Below are 22,540 nucleotides of genomic sequence, written 5' to 3'. Positions count from 1 at the left end.
CTGGCTCAGCACCAGCAGGGGGAGCCTTTGGGGAGGCAGCTGCAGCCCCAGGAACCGCGGGGGGCGCTGCCCGGGTCGGGAACTTGGAAACCCGTGGAATGGAGTCCCAAAGGGCCCTGGCCCCTATAAGGACCAGCCGCGTCCCGGAAAAGGGGCAAGCTGCGGACGTGGGCAATGAAGCGGCGGGCGGACAGTCAGGACAGCCGGTAACAGGCACAAACACTCCAGGGTTCAGAACAGGGAGGGGGTCCTCCCGATACCCAGCCAAGGCAGCAACGGAGACAGAAACCGCCCCCAGACGTACCTCCTGCGCCTCTTCCTGTCCTCGTTTCTTCCGCTTTTTTTTCTGCCACCTTCCCGCAGCGGGCAGCGGCAGTTGGTGTACCTCTGGCAGCTCAGAGAGCGGACCAGAAGGCAGTCCGTTGGTGAGGGCTACCTTCCGCATTTTCGCTTCAGCCACCTCACGTCTTAACTGCCTCAAGTCATTCCGTACTTCGTCTGCTAGGTGCGTGTCGCTGGATAGAGACATCGTCTCTAACACGTCCCTGCTCCGGCTAGCGATAGTCCGAAGCAGGGGATCTTCCTGTACTTCGGGCTGGGCGATCCAATGGGTGATTTCACCCACCAGACCGAGGGAAGCATCCTCGGTCAGGGGGGTTACCTGTTTTGCGAGTCCGGTCATTCTGTCACGCCGATCGTGCGGGCGAACGGGGAAGCAGGGGAGATGAGCCGTGAATAGGGGAACACTGGGTTTAATTCAACGAACAACAGGTAATAAAACAGAATGGCAACACAATGACCGGACTGGGGAAACAAATGGAAACGTGGACTAAATACAATGGACTAATTGATAACGATCAGGAACAGCTGGTAAACACGGGGAATCCACATGCAGTTAACGAGGGGGCGTGGCACACAAGAGGAGCGGACGATCGGGGCATGACAACTCCCCCGTAGGGAAACTGCAAATAAGAAGCCTTTAACCTGGGCAGAAAATGCATTGTTGGATACACTAGGTTTTAATGTAAGAGTACGAATTTCAGAGCGCATAAAATTTGTACAGTGTACAAAATGTAAATGTACAGTGAAATGTGTTCTACTATTACAAATAATAATAACTAGAAACTGCAGGCAGTTACGAAAGGGTCCAAAGCGCAGGACGATCGGACTGGTAGGACAGTAGAGGAATAACGCCAGAGAACTGGCGACAAGGGTAGTAGAAAGTCAGACAGAATTAGACTGCCATAACAGATGTAGGACAGAGCAGGACGGTCTCAGTAGTAGGCAGACATTACGATGTAGATGCTTTTAGTGCAGGTGTAACAGGCCAGTAAACATCAGAGAGTACACTGTGCACATCAGGATACCTAGCTGAAACACCAACTTAAGCTGGGTTCGAACCGGCGACCCTCTGATTATAGGCACACAGGATTAGCACACTGAGCCACCCACTGCTGTGGGTAAGATGAGTGAGATCAGTAGACACCTTCCTACCTGATCTGGTAACTCATTATACAGTAGCTTAATTAGACTAGGTCGGTTTCAGACATATATGGACAGTGGCTATAGCGCTCCCGTTTGACCTATTGACACAAAATTTCAAGGGTCTCTCTGCGGTACAGTCCTACATCAGTGAGCCAAATTTTGTAATGATTGGCTGAAGCATCCCTGAGATATAGCTGTCTGATTGAAATGGGCAAGACAACAGTACAGTCAGGGTGTGGCTGGTGGCTGTATCTTACTGAAAGTTTAAGTTTTTTCTCTAAATCTTTAAAAGGACTGTCTCCTGGTTTTAATGACACCAGATTTATGTATGTTGGGCGAAAATCCTACGAGGTTAACAAAATAACCTATTTTCAAACAACTATAAATCATGCAAAAAGGCAAAGATGTAGAACCAAGTTCTATATGCAGTTGAAATTCGTCATGACATAGTAAATTGGACTGGCAATAAATTTCAACTGTAGGCTTGACAGTTCTGTAGATATAGGCATAAAAGCAAATCGGGGTGCTGTAGCGCCCCCCTCTGACTGACTGTGACGGGTCAGTGTGACTGAGTAGTGGGTAGGAATAGGAATCTTGTTGCCAAATTTGGTCAGTCTAGGACTTACGGTTTAGGCTGGGCATTCAGTTGTAGGGAAGAAAAATAATTATTGTTCAACTATATGAAGGAGTCCCTGAGCCCGTCTAAATTATAATAAAAGAAGCTTCATTAATCCTCATCTCCCCAGCTCACTTTATGGAGGATATGCTGTGCACATCAGGATGCGTAGCTCGAGTACCCACCGAAGCTGGGTTCAAACCTGCGACCCTCTGATTACAAGCATACAAGTTTAGCCCACTGAGCCACCCACTGCCGTGGGCAAAATGGGTGAGATCGGTAGACACCTTCCTACCTGATCTGGTAACTCATTTTAGCTCAATGAGCCTAGGTGGGTCTTAGACACATACAGACAGTGGCCGTAGCATTACCGTTTGACCGATCGACACGAAATTTGTATGGTATCTCTGCGGTACAGCCATACATTTGCGAGAGAAATTTTGTAATGATTGGCTGAAGCATCCCTGAGATATAGCTGTCTGATTGAAATGGGCGAGGTACCAGTACAGTCAGGTTGTGGCTGGTGGCTGTACCTTGCCGAAAGTTTAAGTTTTTTTCTGTAAGTCTTTAAAAGGACTGTTTCCTGATTATAAAGACAGCAGATTTATGTAGGTTCGGTGAAAATCCTTGCAGTTTAATGAAATAACCTGTTTTCAAAGAACTATAAATCATGCAAAAACACAAAGATGCAGAACCAAGTTCTATACGTTGTCAGGTTTGACATGACGTTGTGAATTCGATTGGCAATAAATTTCAACTGTAGGCTTGAAAGTTCTGTAGATATAGGCAGAAATGCAAATCAGACTGCTGTAGCGCCCCCATCTGACTGACTGGGACGGGTCATAGGGGCTGAGTAGTGGGTAGGAATAGGCATCTTGGTGCCAAATTTGGTCAGCCTAGGTCTTATGGTTTAGGCTGGGCATTCAGTTTTAGGGAAGAAAAATAATTATAATCTAACCGTTTTGAAGAGAGCCTGAGCCATTCTGAATGGCTGGTTTAAATAAAATTTTGTGTATTTTTTTTCCCTCATGTGGAAAACACCTTTACGTCTCCCCACTTGCTTTACGGAGAGCATGCTGTGCACATCGGGCTGCCTAGCTCGAGGACCCACCTAAGCTGGGTTCGAACCTGCGACCCTCTGATTACAAGCATACAAGTTTAGCCCACTGAGCCACCCGCTGCTGTTGGTAAAACTGGAGAGATCGCTGGACACCTTCTTACCTGATCTGGTAACTCATTTTACCTCAATGAGCCTAGGTGGGTCTTAGATGTATATAGACAGTGGCGTAGCGCTCCCAATTGACCGATCGACACGAAATTTGGAGGGTCTCTCTGAGGTACAGTCCTACATCAGTGAGCCAAATTTTGTAATGATTGGCTGAAGCATTCCTGAGATATAGCTGTCTGATTGAAATGGGCAAGACAACAGTACAGTCAGGGTGTGGCTGGTGGCTGTATCTTACCGAAAGTTTAAGTTTTTTCTCTAAATCTTTAAAAGGACTGTCTCCTGGTTTGAATGACAACAGATTTATGTATGTTGGGCGACAATCGGAGGAGGTTAACAAAATTACCTGTTTTCAAACAACTATAAATCATGCAAAAAGGCAAAGATGGAGAACCAAGTTCTATATGCAGTTGAAATTCGTCATGACATAGTGAATTGGACTGGCAATAAATTTCAACTGTTGGCTTGACAGGTCTGTAGATATAGGCAGAAATGCAAATCGGGGTGCTGTAGCGCCCCCATCTGACTGACTGGGACGGGTCAGTGGGACTGAGTAGTGGGTAGGAATAGGAATCTTGTTGCCAAATTTGGTTAGTCTAGGACTTACGGTTTAGGCTGGGCATTCAGTTTTAGGGAAGAAAAATAATTATTGTTCAACCCTCTGATGTAGTGCCTGAGCATGTCTAACTTAACAATAATATAAGCTTCATTGATCATCGCGGGGAAAACGCCTTCACGTCTCCCCAGCTCACTTCACGGAGAGTATGCTGTGCACATCGGGCTGCTTAGCTCGAGTACCCACCTAAGCTGGGTTCGAACCTGCGACCCTCTGATTACAAGCATACAAGTTTAGCCCACTGAGCCACCCGTTGCTGTGGTTAAAGCAGGTGAGATCGGTAGACACCTTCCTACCTGATCTGGTAACTCATTTGAGCTGAATTGGCCTAGGTTGGTCTTAGTAATATAAAAACAGTGGCCATAGCCACTGTTTACAGGGTAGGCTGAGGGTCAGAGGACAAATGTACCAGCTAAATTTGATTTAGATTGGTCATCATTAAGCCAGTCAAATTGCTGCTTGATTTTGATTGGCCGATGGCGGCCACTGTTTCAGGACTCATGACTGCCATTGTATGTGACTGACCTCAGGCTGCGTCCTAGTACATACCTTCCAAATTTCAGTTGGATTGGCCGAGGCAGTCAGAAGATATTGGCAGTTTTTAGTTGTAGCGCCCCCTATGGACGAAATGCGGCCCGCCTTGCACCGTGCCCCCAAAATGGTGTAGGGAGGTAGGATTTCAAATTTGGTCAAGGTAGGCCAAGGCACGGCCAAGTTATAGTAGTCAGACCACAATGTGCCAAATTTAGATACTGTTTGGGCTAGGCTAATGGCCGTAGGACATAGAAATGTCTGAAATTTGTGGATGATTCTTGATCAGCTCAGAGTTCTGATTCGTTTGACACCTCATTTATCTGATTTGGTAGGACAAGCTAGGACTGTAAGAAAAAAGTATGATTTGCAAAATATGCAAATTAGCAAAAAATCTAAGTAGGCGGAGCTTCATGGTCCCATTGACTTTTTGGTAGGGCATGGCTGTCTGTATCAGCAGAAAAAAGAATTTCGGTTGTAGGACAAACAGGACAGGAGATATCGACGGAAACATGTTGGGGGGCGCTACGGCGCCCCCCATTGGCTGAGTCGGATGGGTCGGACAACCTGAGTAGTGGGTAGGAATTCCAATCATCCTACCAAATTTGGTCGGCCTAGGACTTACGGTTTAGGCTGGGCATTCAGTTTTAGGGAAGAAAAATAATAAAAATAAAAATAAAAAAAATAATAATAATCCTAACAAAAACAATAAGGTTCCATAGCACTACGTGCTTTGGACCCTTAATAATAACAGGGGTGTCACATTGGTGCAGCAGTCAGCACCATCACCTCACACCTCTGGGACCTGGATGATTTGAGTCTCTGAGATTCTGTGTGTGTGGAGTTTGCATGTTCTCCCCATGTTGTCATGGGATTTCCTCCAGGTATTCCAGTTTCTCCCCACAGTCCAAAAATATGCAGAGGCACATTGGAGTTACCAAACTACCCATAAGGTGTGCTTGGGTAAGTGAATGGTGTGTGAGTGTGCCATGTGATGGGTTGGTGCTCCATCGTGGGTTGGTCCCTGCCTTGCAATCGTAGCCTCTGGGATAGGCTTCGAACCCCCTGTTACCCAACAAATTTTATTTAAAAGTACATTTTAATTTCAGGTACCATGGTTGTATGACCAAAACATTTGAATTATGTACTGAAAACATTGTTGTGGCCTTCGATTTATCATACCCAGTGCCCTCTACAGGATCCTGTTGAAACAACATGCCCTATTTCAGGTGCCATCACTGGCATGGATTCTAGGAGTAAGAAGCTGGTTAATACTTAGCCAACTTCAGCCTCCTGGTAGAAACTACAGTGATGCTAAAATGGCACGAAAATGCGGGAAGGTAACACAAATAACAGGAAGGTTCACACATGGTAGGATAATTACACAATAGCTATGAACACATGTCCTGGATATGACATTAAACTGCATTCGGCCCTGCAAGCAGTCCTCCAACAATTTTTGGGGGTTGGTGGCGGGATTGGCACTCCAGCCACCGTAAAACAACTCACAACAGTTCAATTTAAACAAACACGATACTCTTCTGCTCTCAGTGGGAGTAGCTCTGCTACACCATGCACACACCATGAAAGGGATGGGGGAAAGCCTTCAGGAGCCCCATCCCAGGACAAGTCGAAACTGTTGGAGAGCTAGTAGGGTCAGGCGTGTTGCGGATCGGGGCTGGTGTGGTGCTGAGGCGTCACCTGCTGCATGCTCCCAGTTTGAGGTGACCAATCCGGGTAGACACGTGGAACGTCTTGTCTCTCTGGCAAGATGACAATCTTCCTCTGCTGTCAGGGGAGCTTTGTCACTCAGCGTTTCGGTGGCAACACTCTCTGAGGTATGCAGACCAGGGAGTGGCTAGACCTCTGTAGGAGGGTATACCTACTTTTGGTGTGGTCGGTCTGATGGCTGCCATATCCAGGGATTAGCTGTTGCTGTAGCTGATTGGCTCCTCCTGGTGGTGGCTGATGTCACTCCTTTCAATGAACGTATTATGAGACTCAGGCTAAGGCACTCCTTGGGTGTCTTGTCTGTTGTCTCAGTGTATGCTCCGACCATGGTGAGTGATGTCTCATTGAGGGAGATATTTTACTCACAACTTCGCTCTGTGGTTGATGGGTGCCCACTAGGTGACACTCGTCTGGTCATGGGTGATTTCAATGCGACCACTGGCAGTGACAGGGCTGGCTATGAGGATTGTGTAGGTGCCCATGGGTCTGGAGACCAGGGTGAGAGTTCGGCGAAAGAGATCGATCACATCCTTGTTGGCAAGTGCTGGAGGCTCCTGCAGAACTTCAGGAATTCTGACAACAGACTTGTTGTTGCTACTCTGAAAATTCCGCTTAGATCCAGTAGGCTACCACCGTATAGGAGAATGAGGCTTGACTTGGCCAGAATCCAAGATCAAGCTGTTTCTGATGAGTTTGCACGCAGTTTGTGTGAGGAACTTGCATACTTTGGTATGACTGCTGACTCAAATGTGATGTGGGAGACCTTCCGTAGTAAGAACCTGAAGTTGCAGAGGGTTGTGTTAATGTTGCTAGTGTTCCCAGAAAGAGATGTTTTGTCTCGCAGGACACCCTGGATATCATCGAGAGGAGTCACAGCACACAATTTGGTGGCAACTCCAGTCTGTACTGGGAACTGAGGAGGAGCTGTGAGGGCTCTGAGGGCAAATAAGGAGGTATTTGTTCGAATCTGTGAGCAGGTGACACACCATCTATGGTCTAGTGACCCACATTCTGCTTACAGAGGAATCAAAGCATTACGTACATCTGAATCTGTTCCTCGAACACTTGCAGTCAGGGCGGTTGATGGAATGGCCCTTACGGATGACACTGGAGTTGTGATCCACTGGGCTGACTACTTTGAGCAGTTGTTTAAAGCTGACTCTCTAGGTAGGATGTTGGACATCTCTGGGTCCACGGTTCTCGAGGCTGATCCTCCAATCAGCTGTGAACCACCCAATCTCACTGAGATTGCACAGGTGATGAATCAGCTGGGATCAGTATGGATCTGCAGTATCCAGGGTGAACTTCTCCAGGCTGGTGGTAAGGCTGTCCTCCTGGCATTGCAGGTTATCTTTGCTTCCATTTGGGAGTCAGGCATCATCACAACTGACTGGAAAATGGGACTTGTAGTCCCTATCTGGAAAAGGAAGGGTGACCGCCTAGATTGCAGCAACTATAGGGGGATAACACTATCAGTGCCATCCTAACAGGTTCCGTGATCACTTGCTTGCAGTCTGGTTCTATGCCTAAGAAGTCTACCATCGCCTTAGGGTTCTCATCAAGCACAAGCACAAATATCAGCAGAGGTTCTTTGCAGCCTTTGCTGATTTTCGTAAAACATTTGACTCCATTGATCAAATTGCCTTGTGGGACATCCTGAGATCTTGCGGGATCCCTCCAAAGTTGCTGGACATCATGGCCAGCGCCTGTACACTGGTACTGTGAGTGCTGTGCATAGTGGAGGGAGAACCTCCACATTCTTCCCAGTTGATTCTGGGGTTCACCAGGGATGTGTTCTTGCTTCTACTCTGTTCAGTGCTTGTATGGACTGGGTGCTGGGCAGGGTCATGGAGTTCAGTTGTGAGGCATCTCTTGGTGAAGAAAGATGTACTGATCTTGAGTTCGCCGACGATGCTGTGACCATCGCGGAGTCAATGATCTGAGTGTCTGGGATTGCGGGTGTCCTGGATAAATACCAAGATCCAGGCTTTTAATGACTTCTTAGGCATAGCCATCAGTAATGTGTCTGTCTGTAGGGAGAATGTCAACCTTGTCGAGTGATTTACTTACCTTGGGAGCAACATTCATGTCTCTGGTGACTCTTCCTATGAAGTCAGCAGATGGATTCGGAGAGTATTGGGGGTCATGAGGTCGCTGGAAAAGGGTGTGTGGCGCTCCTGATATCATTGCAGCCGGACAAAGGTCCAAGACTTTAGAGTCCTGGTGCTCTCCCTGTCTTGCTATATACAGTAGCTGTGAGACATGGACACTATGCAGTGAGCTGAGATGAAGACTGGACTCCATCAGTACTGTGTCTCTTCGGAGAATCCTTGGGTACCGCTGGTTTGACTTTGTGTCAAACGAACGGTTGCTAGAGGAGTCCCAAATGAGGCACATTACCTGCATTGTGAAGGAATGTCAGTTACGGGACTATGACCATGTGGTGCATTTCCCTGAGGGGGATCCTAACGAGTTTCGACATGTGGTGGGTGCAGCAACACGCTGCCTCAGCACATGCTTCCCAACCTGATCTGACCTGTACTCTCCATTCCTCAATCTGAATCCTGTTTTAATTCCAGTGCTTGAGGACCATGATCAGCTGCCTATAGGCTGGAGGTATTTGATGTTAATTTGAAGATTGTCAATAGATTAACAAAGAGGAAGAGATGTGCATCAAATAGCAGGGCTGTCAAGTTTTGAAGACAGGCAAGAGTGACATTCCACAGGATGCCTTTTCATTGGTTGTTGTGTTGTTTTTTACCCAGATACAATAGTACTATTTTCTGATTGGCTATTGTGTAGGCCCTTTCTTTTTTTTTTGATTGGCTGGTAAGTGACAGGCTCTTGGGGCAAATCTTGTCCGACTTCATAAAAGAGGCGTGTTTCCGACGGGAAGCGACGTTTTTCTTGACGTTTCGTGACGTTTTCATCCGAGTTCCGACTTGGAGAGAAATAATCGAACGCACCATAATGTCACTCAACTCAGAATTTCCGAGTTCCGAGAGAAAAACGAACGCACCATTAGACTCCAGCGGAGACACGATTGTTTTATAGTGAGGCGCTACTGTGCCGCGGTCTGGGGAAAAATTGGGCTCTGCAGCATATTAGCCTACAAATTATTTTTCCACGTGAGAAATACAATGTGTGGCGGGAGTGCGTGACAAAAGACTGAAAAGAGTGACTGTCACTCTCAATGCGTGACACTTGAGAGCCCTGAAATAGCATCATCAGTGAACATGCTGAGGTAGAGGTCCCTGGTCATCATGGGAGAAATATTACTCTCTGTGTGCTCATTAGCCAACAGGACATACTCTCCTGCCAAGCTGCCATAGATGCCAATAACCAGTGTTGGGGAAGCTGCTTTTAAGAAGTAGCTTTTCAAGCTACGAGCTACTTATTGTTAAAAGTAGCTAAGCCACAGCCAAGCTACTGTTTTAATATAGTACTTACCTGCACAAGCTAGAGAAAAAGTAGCTAACTACATCAAAGCTATTTCATTCAGTAATATTTAATATTTGTGCTGTAGGATACTCTTAAAGCAAATAAATTTTTAAAAATGTAATAGATGAAGTTAAAAGTAATATGATAATCTACAGTATATATTATTTTCAATAATGTAATGTCAAATCACAATAAGGTTTCAAAAACATTTCTTTGTTTGATGTAAACCAAGAATACTTCACAATTGCTGTTTGAAAATTAGAAAGGTTACAACAAAAAGATAGATCTTGATAATCTGTCCAAGAACCAAAGTGCTCTTATGCCTTTTAATGAAAGTGTCTAACATATTGTTTGCTGTGAAGTATTTTTCAACCCTTTAACATTCATCCCCGGAGTATTCAAACAAAAAAACACCAATCAGAAACACCTGGTAGTAGAAAATACCCATCTTTGTAAAGAGAGAAATATAATACTGGTCATAATTGAAGTATTAATCAGAAAGACATTATAAAACAATAACTGACTTGCGACCGCAATCTGTCGGCCCTTAATTTTACATGCAAAAATAATACTATGCAAAGTATACTGTATAATTAAATCATATCATCTTTAAGTCATATTGTTTAGTGTTTTTGAACCTTTTTATCACAATTTTCTTAGTTCATCATTGTTATAACCTTTTTATTACCATTTAAGCTGCCAAAAAATTAGCTACTAAAAAAAAGTGAAGTTAGTAGTATCACTAATTGTATCACTAACTTCCCAACACTTCATATAACACTGGACACCTAATAATATCTCTTACTGCTCTCTGCACTGTTATCACTCCTGGAGAAAATGGTAGACCAGAGATTCCTGTATACCTGATTATCTGGAACATTAGCCCACCAATCTGCTCATACTCTGAACCATTTTATACCTGTACATCTCCCTCCAATTTCTCTCTTTCTGAAACCAGTAGAAGAGTTTCTTTCTGCATAGCAGAGGAAGGTTTATGATTGTAATCCCCATGATTGTATCATGAAACACATGCCAAGCCTGGGTTTGTTGTTTCAGGGGATAATTCCTCCTCTGACTGTGTGAGTGTAACACAGATAATAAATATTTCCTCTTGCCACTGTGTCTGAGCTGTATATGTGTGTGCACATTTTGGTTTAGTGTTCTATAACTTTGAAATATTTGGGTGGTTGCCTTTAAGAAAATGACGTACCTTGTGTTTTCTTCAGTTTGGAACTACCCGCACAAGCGGTAGGTCGTGGTTATAATTATGTCTGTCATTATAGAAAATTGTTTACTTCTTTTTTTACAATTTTGTTATATTAAAATATCAGAAATCAGAATCAGAAAAACTTAATTGATCCCGGAGGAAATTGCTCATGTTACTACTAAACGGTCACACAGAGACACAAGACAAGAACATAAAAAAAGAATATCAGATATAAGTATAAGAAACTGAAATAAAATTATAAAAGAGAGACACTGCGTTATATACATCATGATATATACATGAGAAACAGAAATACAATATATATAAATAGAATAAATACTGTTAAGTGTAGTAATACAGGTAAATTACCAGACCGGTAGGCAAACTGAAGTGGATCGAGTGCTGGTAGAACTACGGGGTGGAGTGAGACGAGGACCAGTTTCTCAAAGACTTTCATGCAGTGAGAAGTGAGTGCAACTGGCCTGTAGTCTGATGGGGCACAGGGGCATGCCTTTTTCGGGATAGGGACCAGACATGATGTCTTCCATAGCACCGGAACCTTCTTGATATTGAGGCTTAAGTTGAAGATCTTGTGCAGAACTCCACATAGCTGCAAGGCGCAGGATTTAGAACCTGTGGATTTATGCCATCAGGGCCCGGCGTCTTTTTAGAATGAAGTCTAGCCAGCATACAGTCTGCATAGAGCAGGATGGGCGGCATGTCCAAGGCCTCCGACACTCTGCAGTACGGCTCAGCCAGCTGCCTGGGGAGCGTCTGCAGGCAGCAAACAGCACCAGCAACCGTAAGCCGTCTCTTTCACTTTCATTTTTACTGTTGTTTAAAAAAGTCACATAGATAAGGGTATAACAGAAGAAGGTCTATTCTTATCTTTCAAAGGATCAAAAGATTTTCCCAAAACCATACGTCCCTCTATCGGCAACACGTGGCATAAGCATGTATGATACCCTTGACCATAACTCTCGACCAGTCAGAACAAAGGACAGCCCCCTCCTGCTTATGACGTCATAGAAGGGGAGAGCTTTAAGCTCCGCCCAAGGTACCACCTAACCTTTTTTATGTGTTATAAAACCCCTAAATAAATAAATAGGGTCAGAGTATTAATTATAGCAGGATCTGGCGTGCAGGTAGCTTTTGTTGAGGAGCCTGACTGACTGTAGGTTGTGGAATAAGAACATAAGAACATAAGAAATATACAAACGAGAGGAGGCCATTCGGCCCATCGAGCTCGCTTGGAGAGAACTTAACTAATAGCTCAGAGTTGTTAAAATCTTATCTAGCTCTGATTTAAAGGAACCCAAGGATTCAGCTTGCACTACGTTATCCGGAAGACTATTCCATACTCTGACTACACGCTGTGTAAAGAAGTGCTTCCTTAAATCCAGTTTGAAATGTTCTCCCGCTAATTTCCACCTATGGCCACGAGTTCTTGTATTTGAACTAATGCTGAAGTAACTATTCGGTTGAACAGCATCCAAACCTGTTAGAATCTTATAGACCTGGATCATGTCCCCCCTCAGTCTCCTTTGCTTGAGGCTGAACAGATTTAGCTCAAATAACCTTTCCTCGTATGACATTCCTCTAAGACCAGGAATCATTCTTGTGGCCCTACGCTGCACCTTTTCTAAGGCCGCTACGTCCTTTTTAAGATATGGTGACCAAACCTGTACACAATATTCTAGGTGAGGTCTCACCAAGGAATTGTATAATCTTAGCATTACCTCCCTTGACTTAAACTCCACACACCTGGAGATATACCCCAACATCCTATTGGCCTTTTTTATTGCTTCCCCGCACTGGCGAGAATGAGACATGGAAGCATCAACATACACACCAAGGTCTTTCTCATAATCAGCTACCTTTATTTCAGTAGGTCCCATAAAATACCTGTACTTTATATTTCTGCTCCCTACATGGAGTACCTTACATTTGTCTATGTTAAATTTCATCTGCCAGGTGTCAGCCCAGTCACTAATTAAATTAAGATCCCGCTGTAGCTGCTGAGCCGCTAGTTCAGTATCTGCTACACCACCCACCTTGGTGTCATCTGCAAATTTCACCAGTTTACTGTATATATTGGTGTCTATATCATTTATGTAAATTAGGAACAAAAGTGGTCCTAAAATTGAACCCTGCGGTACCCCACTATGAACGCAGGCCCACTGTGACATCGAGCCTCTTATAACTACTCGCTGCTTCCTATCCGTTAACCAGTTATCAATCCAAGTCGCTACAGTTCCTAAAATACCTGTCGCTTTGAGTTTAAGTGAGAGCCTCTTGTGGGGAACAACATCAAAAGCCTTTTGGAAATCTAAATAGATGACATCATAGGCCTTCTTATCATCAACTTCCTGAGTAGCTTCCTCAAAAAACTCCAACAGATTTGTTAAACAGGATCTACCTCTCCTAAATCCATGCTGGCTATCCCTCAAAATGTTATTTGAGTCCAGGTAATCTACCATTTTCTCTTTGATTATAGCCTCCATAACTTTACCAGTTATACAAGTTAGACTGATTGGCCTATAGTTTGACAAATTACTTCTATCCCCTTTTTTGAAAATGGGCGTTATGTTGGCATGCTTCCAATCAGAAGGTACCACACCTTCAGATAAGGATTTTTGAAACAGTAATGTTAAGGGTCGGCAAATAATATCCCTCATCTCTTTTAACACTATAGGTAAGATGCCATCAGGGCCCTGTGATTTATTTATTTTGAGCTTAGCTAGGCTTTGCAAAACATCAGCTTCAGTTATATATATATTAGTTATAGACGATGTTTGATTAGTAATAAGAACTGGTAAGTTACTAGTGTCCTCGACAGTGAATACCCGTGCAAAACTATCATTGAACTCATTTACTATGTCAATGTCGTTTTCAATTATAAGACCCTTACTATCCTGCAGATTAGTAATTTCAGCTTTTAGAGCTCTTTTAGAGTTAAAATACTGGAAGAAACTTTTAACGTCATCCTTAGCCTCCAATGCGATCTTCCTTTCGACATTCCTTTTAGCTCGTCTAATGTCATTTTTTAATTCAGCCTGTAGATTTAGATACTCTTGCTTTATTATGTCATCATCAGTTATTTTCCATCTCTGGAACAAAGCCCTTTTCCTCCTTACTTTATACTTTATGTCCCTATTAAACCACCTAGGTTGCAATTTCCTAGATTTATTCTTGCTAGAAACAGGTATGAAGTCCTCTTGTACTTGCAATAATGTGCTTTTAAAAAATTCCCATGCCTCTTCAACAGTTTTGTTAATTAACTCCATCCAGTTCACAGTTTCTAGTTTTAATCTCATACAATTGAAGTTAGCCTTCCTAACATTATATATTTTTGATTTGGACTTTGCTCTTCGGGCACTAAACTTAACCTCAAATTTAACCATGTTATGATCGCTACTGTCAAGTGGTTCTAAAACATCTAATTTACCAATCCTGTCCTGGTTATTAGACAAAACAAGATCAAGAATGGCATCTCCCCTGGTAGGGGTGTTAACAAACTGAGTAAAAAAACAATCCTGTACTAATTCCACCATCTCAAGTTCATTTTCAGAAGAGCCAGCAACAATGTCCCACTGCATCCCCGGTAGATTAAAATCACCCATAACTACCACATCATTTTTTTTGCTCATAATCCTAATATCACTGTATAACAATCTGCTTTCCTCAGCAGCTACATTGGGTGCTCTGTAACAAACACCGACAATTAGGCTATTTGAGTTTGTAGCATCTAATTTTACCCATATAGCTTCCGTACTTTTACTTGTATCAGTAAGCTCCCTTGCCTGCAAGTTTTCCTTTACATATACTGCAACACCACCTCCCTTCTTACCTATACGGTCTTTACGGAACAATGTGTAACCATCCATATTATATTCTTGTCCATCCTTATCACTCAACCACGTTTCAGTTATTGCTATAATATCATAAGAGTCCGATGAGATAAGAGCCTCTAAATCATGAATTTTATTCCTAATACTCCTGGCGTTTAAATACAGGCAACAAAGGGTAGGCCTATTACAGTGCCTACTTATAATATGATTTTTTGGGGCTTCCCGTTTCCCCCCAGTTACATACTTAACTAACCTCCCTGCCCCCCCAGTCCCTAGTTTAAACATTCCTCAACTACTCTACAAATACGCCTTCTCAGTACACTGGTTCCCCTCCGGTTCAGATGCAACCCATCCGGCTTGAACAGGTCCCACCTGTTCCAGAAGGTCCTCCAGTGCCCCATAAACCTAAACCCCTCTTTCCTACACCATCCTTTTAGCCACGCATTTAATCTCCTTATCTCAGCTAACTTAGCCTGACTTGCGTGTGGCACGGGGAGTATTTCAGAAAATACCACCATGGACGTTCTGCTTCTAAGCTTATTGGCGACTTCTATAAATTTATCCTGCAGAACAGCCCTTCTACCCTTGCCTATGTCGTTGGTGCCAACATGCACCACGACAACTGGATCCACCCCAGCTGGGGCCAAAAGCTTGTCCACACGATCTGGAAGGTCTCCTACCTGGGCACCAGGCAGGCAAGACACCGTACGGGACCCTCTATCACGCGTGCACACATAACTGTCTACTCCCCTAATAATTGAATCCCCCACTACCACAACCTCCCTTTTTCTGGGGGGAGGGGGCTCCTCAGTGCCCAAGGGCCCACCTGCTTCCCCAGTCCCTTCCGGCTCTAAAGCTGGAAGCACCTGAAACCTGTTAGACACAGACACCTCAGGTGATGCCGCCTCTGTAACGTGTGTACGCCTTTTCCTGCGTCTACGACCTACGGTCACCCAGCTCTCTCGACCTCTCTGCTCTTCATTCTCCCTCCCCCCCGCTAGTGGCGTACACACCATCTCCCTAAACGGCGTATCAACTAGCTCATCTAACTCACTGTTGCATTGGATGCGAGCCAGTTGCTCCTCAAGGTCGCGAACCTTGACCATGAGTGAGTCCACTAGCTTACATCGCTCGCAGATGAAGTCCGACTGGACACTAACGTCCAGAAGGGCAAACATCTTGCAAACGCAACACTGAGCCGGCCCCATAATTAACTAACTCACTATGACCCCGTACTCCCAGCCCAGTAAATTTATATAGTGTATTTAACTATAAAGATTAATTTGCGTAACAATAAATGCAGTAACGTGCGGAGTACACTAAAATAAGTTATTACTTGTGTTAAAACGGAACTTAATTATTATTTTATTTAAAATTTTAAACCTGATAAATTTACTACTACTTACCAGAAGAACTTCTGCCTGAACCAAGTATGAACTAAAAACAAGGCGAAATCGAAGTTGCTCTTGGGAGATCGAAAAACCACAAAAACCCCCTCACAGCAGGCTACTGCCGGAGCGGGAAAAAAGTGGAAAATGTCCTCCCGGCCCCGACTGGCGACCGAGCAAAGCTCAGGAGCAACTGTCCTTTTCCGACGCTGGGTAGCGATACCGACGTTAGATATTATTAGTTATTATCGCCCCGCGGGTGTTTGCTACGGAGTTTAAACGCGGACAGAAAAACGCCGCTCAGAAAAATCGCGCTGTTAATTAACAGACAGGACAGACAAGCACTCACGCTGACCGAAATAAGAACAATAAATAGAAATAAACAGCCACCCACGTAAAGAGGTAAAGCACACAAACACTCAAAACACTCCAAAAAACAATCCCAAACAATCGCTGCAGCTCAACACCACTCTCTCGCAGCAATCCCAGCAATCCTCGCAGCAATCCCAGCAATCCCCAGTGGAGAACACATACAGAATCTTGTGGTCCATCTCCTTAAGGTTGTATACTCGAAGCGATCTTGCAACACTTCCTCCTACCATCTCTCCTCCGAAGTCCTCCACCTGCTACCATCCCCACTCTGAACTCCTCCTACTCTTATTTTCTTCCTTTCTTCTTGCCCCCCACCATACCCACCTTGACTGGCTGGTGCTCTCCTTCCTGCCACACATAGCCCATGAGGATGAAGCCCAGTGCCAGGTGTGCCAGCCTCTGTTCTCTGTGCCCTTTGAGATGCGTGGTTAGTACAGTTCCTGAGTTAGTCATTGCATTGGAAGATTAGATGTTACTCTGTGCTGTATTATGAGTTAGTGCTATGTTCCCTTGCCTGTTCTTGCTCCCTGTGTTGCCTTGTTCCTGGACCTTGTTTCATTGTCATTCCTTGTAATTAGTCATTTTCCCTGTTTTGCTTTTTGACCCCTAGTGGCCCTTTCCTTTGTAGTTTTACCCAGTGTCCTAGTTTCCATAATAAACCCCCTTTGTCTCTCAGAGCCGCTAGTGGATCGTTACCTCCTTTTTTGTCCTGTACCAGATGGTTTATCAAAGGTTTTAGTACAGTTGCCTCACCCCACACAGCACTTCTGTGTGAATTCCAGACCTGGTTGAACTGGGACCCAGCGGCATCAGTAGCTTTCCAGCATCTGGTGGACCTCTTTAGTGTCAGCACCCATCCTGTGACAACCCGACCTGGATCTCCCTTTCATCATGGAGGTGCACACTTCCGAGGTAGGGGTCAGAGCCATTCTTTCCCAACACCAGGAGGGAAGCAGGAGGTTCTACCAGTCTGCTGCCTTCTCCAGGAAGCTGAGCCCCGTGGAACGTAACTATGACATTGGGAGTTGCTGGCCATTAAACTGGCCCTAGAGGAATGGAGGCACTGGCTAGAGGGTACCATACATCCCTTTGAAGTACTGACTGACCACTGTAACTTGGAGTATCTGAAGTACGCCAAGTCACTGAATCCTGACAAGCCAGGTGGTCCCATTTTTTCATGTATTTTGATTTTAAGGTGTCTAATGTGCCTGGGGTGAAGCACATAAAAGCCAATGCCCTCTCCCGACAATTCATCAAACTGGGTGAAAGTGAGGACCCCTTCTAGATCCTGTCAACTTCTCTCTTCCTGATTCCAGTGACTTGAGATATGGTTGGCAGGAAAAGGTGGAGCAGTTTGTGCTGTCCTGTCTGTTGTGTGTCCAGCATAAACCAGACAAAAGATCAGCTGGTTTTCGCCAAGATGCTGGCCCTTATTTGTTGCTGGATTGTCGCCTGTTGTCAAGGGATGCAGAAGTGAAGATTGGCTGCCGCTGTTTTTCTTCCACATACTTGTACTCCCCTGTTCACTGTGGTTTTGGTTTCTGCATGATTCTACCTCCATGTTTGTTTTCTTTTTTAATGCTCTTGGTATTGTGCTGATTTCACTGTGCTGGGATTTGTTAAACTGCATTTGAATCTGATTATTATTTAATTCACATGTCCTGAGCAGTGCCATTGAATTGTAGTGCAGTGTAATGCCCAGAATATCTAGGTACTCCCCTGGATGTACACAATGGTACGGAAGCTTTGATCTGTTGCTATCTTCCTGAAGTGATTCTCACCACTGAACTGATACAAGCCTTCCTTGAATTACATTACACAGTAAAGATCTGCTTAACCGATATATCAGTCAGGGTTATTTCCCGGCTTTAAATACACCTACAAACATGTACACACACACAAACCTGTACTCATATCTTCATGGGGACTTTCCATTCCTTTCTTTGGGTAGAACCCTAATCCCAACTATGACGACCTTAACCCCTACCAAGCTCTAACCTTAACCACAAGTAATCAAGCAAAATATAAGACTTTTTGTTTTTTTGATTGTATTCACAAATTTTTATCAAACTGAGTTTCTCCTTGTGGGGACCAAAAAAAATGTCCCCTAGGTAAAAATTACAGGATCTTACATTGTTGAGACATTTGGTGCCCATGATGCAATATATACATAACCACACACACACCTCGCCAACAAGGTCAAACATTGCATGCCTGTTCTTTTAAAGTGCTGTGTTTTCCCGTAAACCCAACGTCACCAGATTCCATCCATCTGTATTATCTGCAAATTATATCAAGAAGCAGGAGACATTTTCTACAGAAAGCCAACCAAAGCAGCTGATAATTTCTAACCACACGATAGCATAACTGTACTTTAAATTTATTATTCACTCATTTTAAAATATATTTCATTGCTATTTGCATTAGTGGAGAACACATACAGAGTTTCATTGTGCAGGATGCATGAGAGAGATATTCTACTCTGTATTATTTTGTCACGCCCACACGGGCGGGACGTAGCAGCAGCAGGCGATCTCCATTGATTGGCTCCGCTTCTTAAGCGGGTGACACGCAACACACGTTGGGAAATATTGTTGCCATGTTCTGGAGCCTTACTGAGCGTTCATTTGTCTTTTGTCTTTCCTGCTTGCCCTGCCTACTGCGTCCTGCCTGCTTGTCTCACCTGCCCTGCCTGCCCTGTCCTGCGCTCCTGACCCATCTCCGTCGATCCTCCTTCCCCTTCATTGTCTCGTCTCGTGTCTGCCCGTAGGACTGACTTCCCCAGCTTTCAACCTCCTGCACCTGTCCCGACTATGATTTTGGATTTCTGATTTGGCTTTGTCTGCACCCGGCAAAATAAAGTCTCCTGCAATACGGGGTCTGCCTCCTGTCTGCTTCCCTGTCCTCACAATTTCAGATTCTTATTTCATATTATTTGTTTTTATTACCACCATTATAAAAATATTAAGTATATTTGTATTTCACTGTAGACTATTTAGTAATACATGTTAGGTTAGATACCTTGCTCTACATGTTGAGGGCCATTGGTAGCACTCTGGCAATTGTGTTGTATTACCAGGAGTGAAGCCCATTTTTCTGTACTATAACCAAATGATTGCACAACTGCACTTTAAGTTATTATTCTTTACATTTTATGTTTTATTTTTATGCATTTTACTTTTGTGTATTTTCACATTTTACTTTCTGTTTTACTTTTAATCCACAAACATGCATCAAATACTAATGAAGGCTAAACCACGGGTTTTCTAGCCATGGCCAACCTGACCCTAATTTGACCCCAACCTGACCTCAACTGGACTCCAAGTGGCGATACAGTCCCCTCCAGAATTATTGGCACCTTTGATAAAAATGAATAAAAAAGGTTACAAAGAATATGTGCGTATGGTCAATTAGTTTAAACTCACATTGAAAAAATGAAAAATACTGTGTTTAATTGAAGTAAAATAATGTTTAAATATCTTCATGATGGTGTAAACCTAAATTATTGTCAGGTACAGTATGGGGACGGGACAGGACACTGGACCCGGACTGCAGGAGACCTGGTTTATTAGATGCAAGCGTACAGAACCCAAGGGATGAGGCAGAAGTATAGTCGGGGACGGAGCGGAGGAGTTGATAGCTGAGAGAGTCAGTCCTACACCAACACGCCACACAGGGAAGCGCGGCACACAGGAGGATGAGATGGGGAGGGGATGCAGGCTGGGACGCAGGAGCAGGGAAAAGAAACAATAAACAGAGGTTAAATGCTCAGTAAGACTCATTCCAGGATGGCAACAATACTTCACAATCTGTGCAAAGTAACAATCGTCTTTTGACTGCAGCTGGATTGCTTGCAGCTGGTGTGCCGCGCCTATGTGGGCGTGGCTGCTGGTGCGGGCGTGACAATTATGCCTATCAAAATGTGTCAGCTTAGCCATTTCAAACCCTCTCCTAAAGTCACCTTAGTATTTGCAGCAACCATGCATTTTTACTTTCTGTTTGATTTAGATAGGAAAGTGGAGATCATAAAGTTGACTGGAATTAGAAAAGATCGATGCGCCCAGAGCACAGTTACAAGCACGCTGATAAATGCTATTACCCTTAAAATGCATTTAAAATGATTCGTTAATAAACACCTGTAATGTATTTTATTCTTTTAAAGACTATTGACCCCGCTTTGGTGCCATATGGTTTTACTTTGTAGGTCTTAGGACAGCCTCCTAAGATACTCATTGAAAACTGCTGAATACTAGAGACTGTAAATATGTTGGTGTGTCTAAAAAAATACATTGTGATTTGTGTGAATACAAAGGTTTGTTATATTACATGTTTAAGTGCTTAAAGTGGAGTCTTACGGTAAGATAAGCAAGGCACGTATGTTTTGATAGGTTGATTTTTATGATATTTTTATAAGGGGGGAGATGTGTTGTTATATGCTGGTTTAATAGAAATGCATTACCCAGAATGCATAGCGGGCTCAGGGGGTGTGCCTAGCAGTGGTTGTACAGGTGAATGGCGCCACTACATGGCATACAGTACTCACCTAAGGGGCTTTGCGATGTACTAATCTCTCACTATCTCTCACGGTTAATGAAATTATTAATTTTATGCTTTTGAAATTTTCAAAATAAATAATATACTTTGAAGTAAATAATATAATGCAGTTGAGTACATTTTTAGCAATTTAATGCAATTTCGTCATGTCCTACTTTGACTGCTTAGAGTTAGACTTTTTAAAATCAAACTTCAACCGGAGTTATAAATGTTTTTAATATAGTTGCATGTTGATCTCATGTCTTTGACATATATCTATATATTTATCCTCTGGGGGGGGGGGGGGGGGGCGCATAACCTTTAATGAACCAGTTCATTGTTGGTATACAAGCTGCGCTGCAGATAAGCTGCGTGTTACGTGCATATTATCATCATAACGTCTCCAGGGGTAACAGAGCGATGGAAAGTACTTCTGACATCCGGACCTTGCCAACAAGGTCAAACATTGCATGCCTGTTCTTTTAAAGTGCTGTGTTTTCCCGTAAACCCAACGTCACCAGATTCCATCCATCTGTATTATCTGCAAATTATATCAAGAAGCAGGAGACATTCTCTACAGAATGCCAACCAAAGAAGCTGATAATTTCTAACCACACGATAGCATAACTGTACTTTAAATTTATTATTCACTCATTTTAAAATATATTTAATTGCTATTAGCATTAGTGGAGCATACAGAGTTTCATTGTGCAGGATGCATGAGAAAGATATTCTACTCTGTATTATTTTGTCACGCCCACACGGGCGGGACGTAGCAGCAGCAGGCGATCTCCATTGATTGGCTCCGCTTCTTATGCGGGTGACACGCAACACACGTTGGGAAATATTGTTGCCATGTTCTGGAGCCTTACTGAGTGTTCATTTGTCTTTTGTCTTTCCTGCTTGCCCTGCCTACTGCGTCCTGCCTGCTTGTCTCACCTGCCCTGCCTGCCCTGTCCTGCGCTCCTGACCCATCTCTGTCGATCCTCCTTCCCCTTCATTGTCTCGTCCCGTGTCTGCCCGTAGGACTGACTTCCCCAGCTTTCAACCTCCTGCACCTGTCCCGACTATGATTTTGGATTTCTGATTTGGCTTTGTCTGCACCCGGCAAACTAAAGTCTCCTGCAATACGGGGTCTGCCTCCTGTCTGCTTCCCTGTCCTCACAATTTTAGATTCTTATTTCATATTATTTGTTTTTATTACCACCATTATAAAAATATTAAGTATATTTGTATTTCACTGTAGACTATTTAGTAATACATGTTAGGTTAGATACCTTGCTCTACATGTTGAGGGCCATTGGTAGCACTCTGGCAATTGTGTTGTATTACCAGGAGTGAAGCCCATTTTTTTGTACTATAACCAAATGATTGCACAACTGCACTTTAAGTTATTCTTTACATTTTTTGTTTTATTTTTATGCATTTTACTTTTGTGTATTTTCACATTTTACTTTCTGTTTTACTTTTAATCCACAAACATGCATCAAACACTAATGAAGGCTAAACCACAGGTTTTCTAGCCATGGCCAACCTGACCCTAA

The sequence above is a fragment of the Paramormyrops kingsleyae genome, chromosome 7, assembly GCF_048594095.1.
Source record: "Paramormyrops kingsleyae isolate MSU_618 chromosome 7, PKINGS_0.4, whole genome shotgun sequence".
Lineage (NCBI taxonomy): Eukaryota > Metazoa > Chordata > Actinopteri > Osteoglossiformes > Mormyridae > Paramormyrops > Paramormyrops kingsleyae.
Note: the sequence above shows the minus strand (reverse complement) of the source record.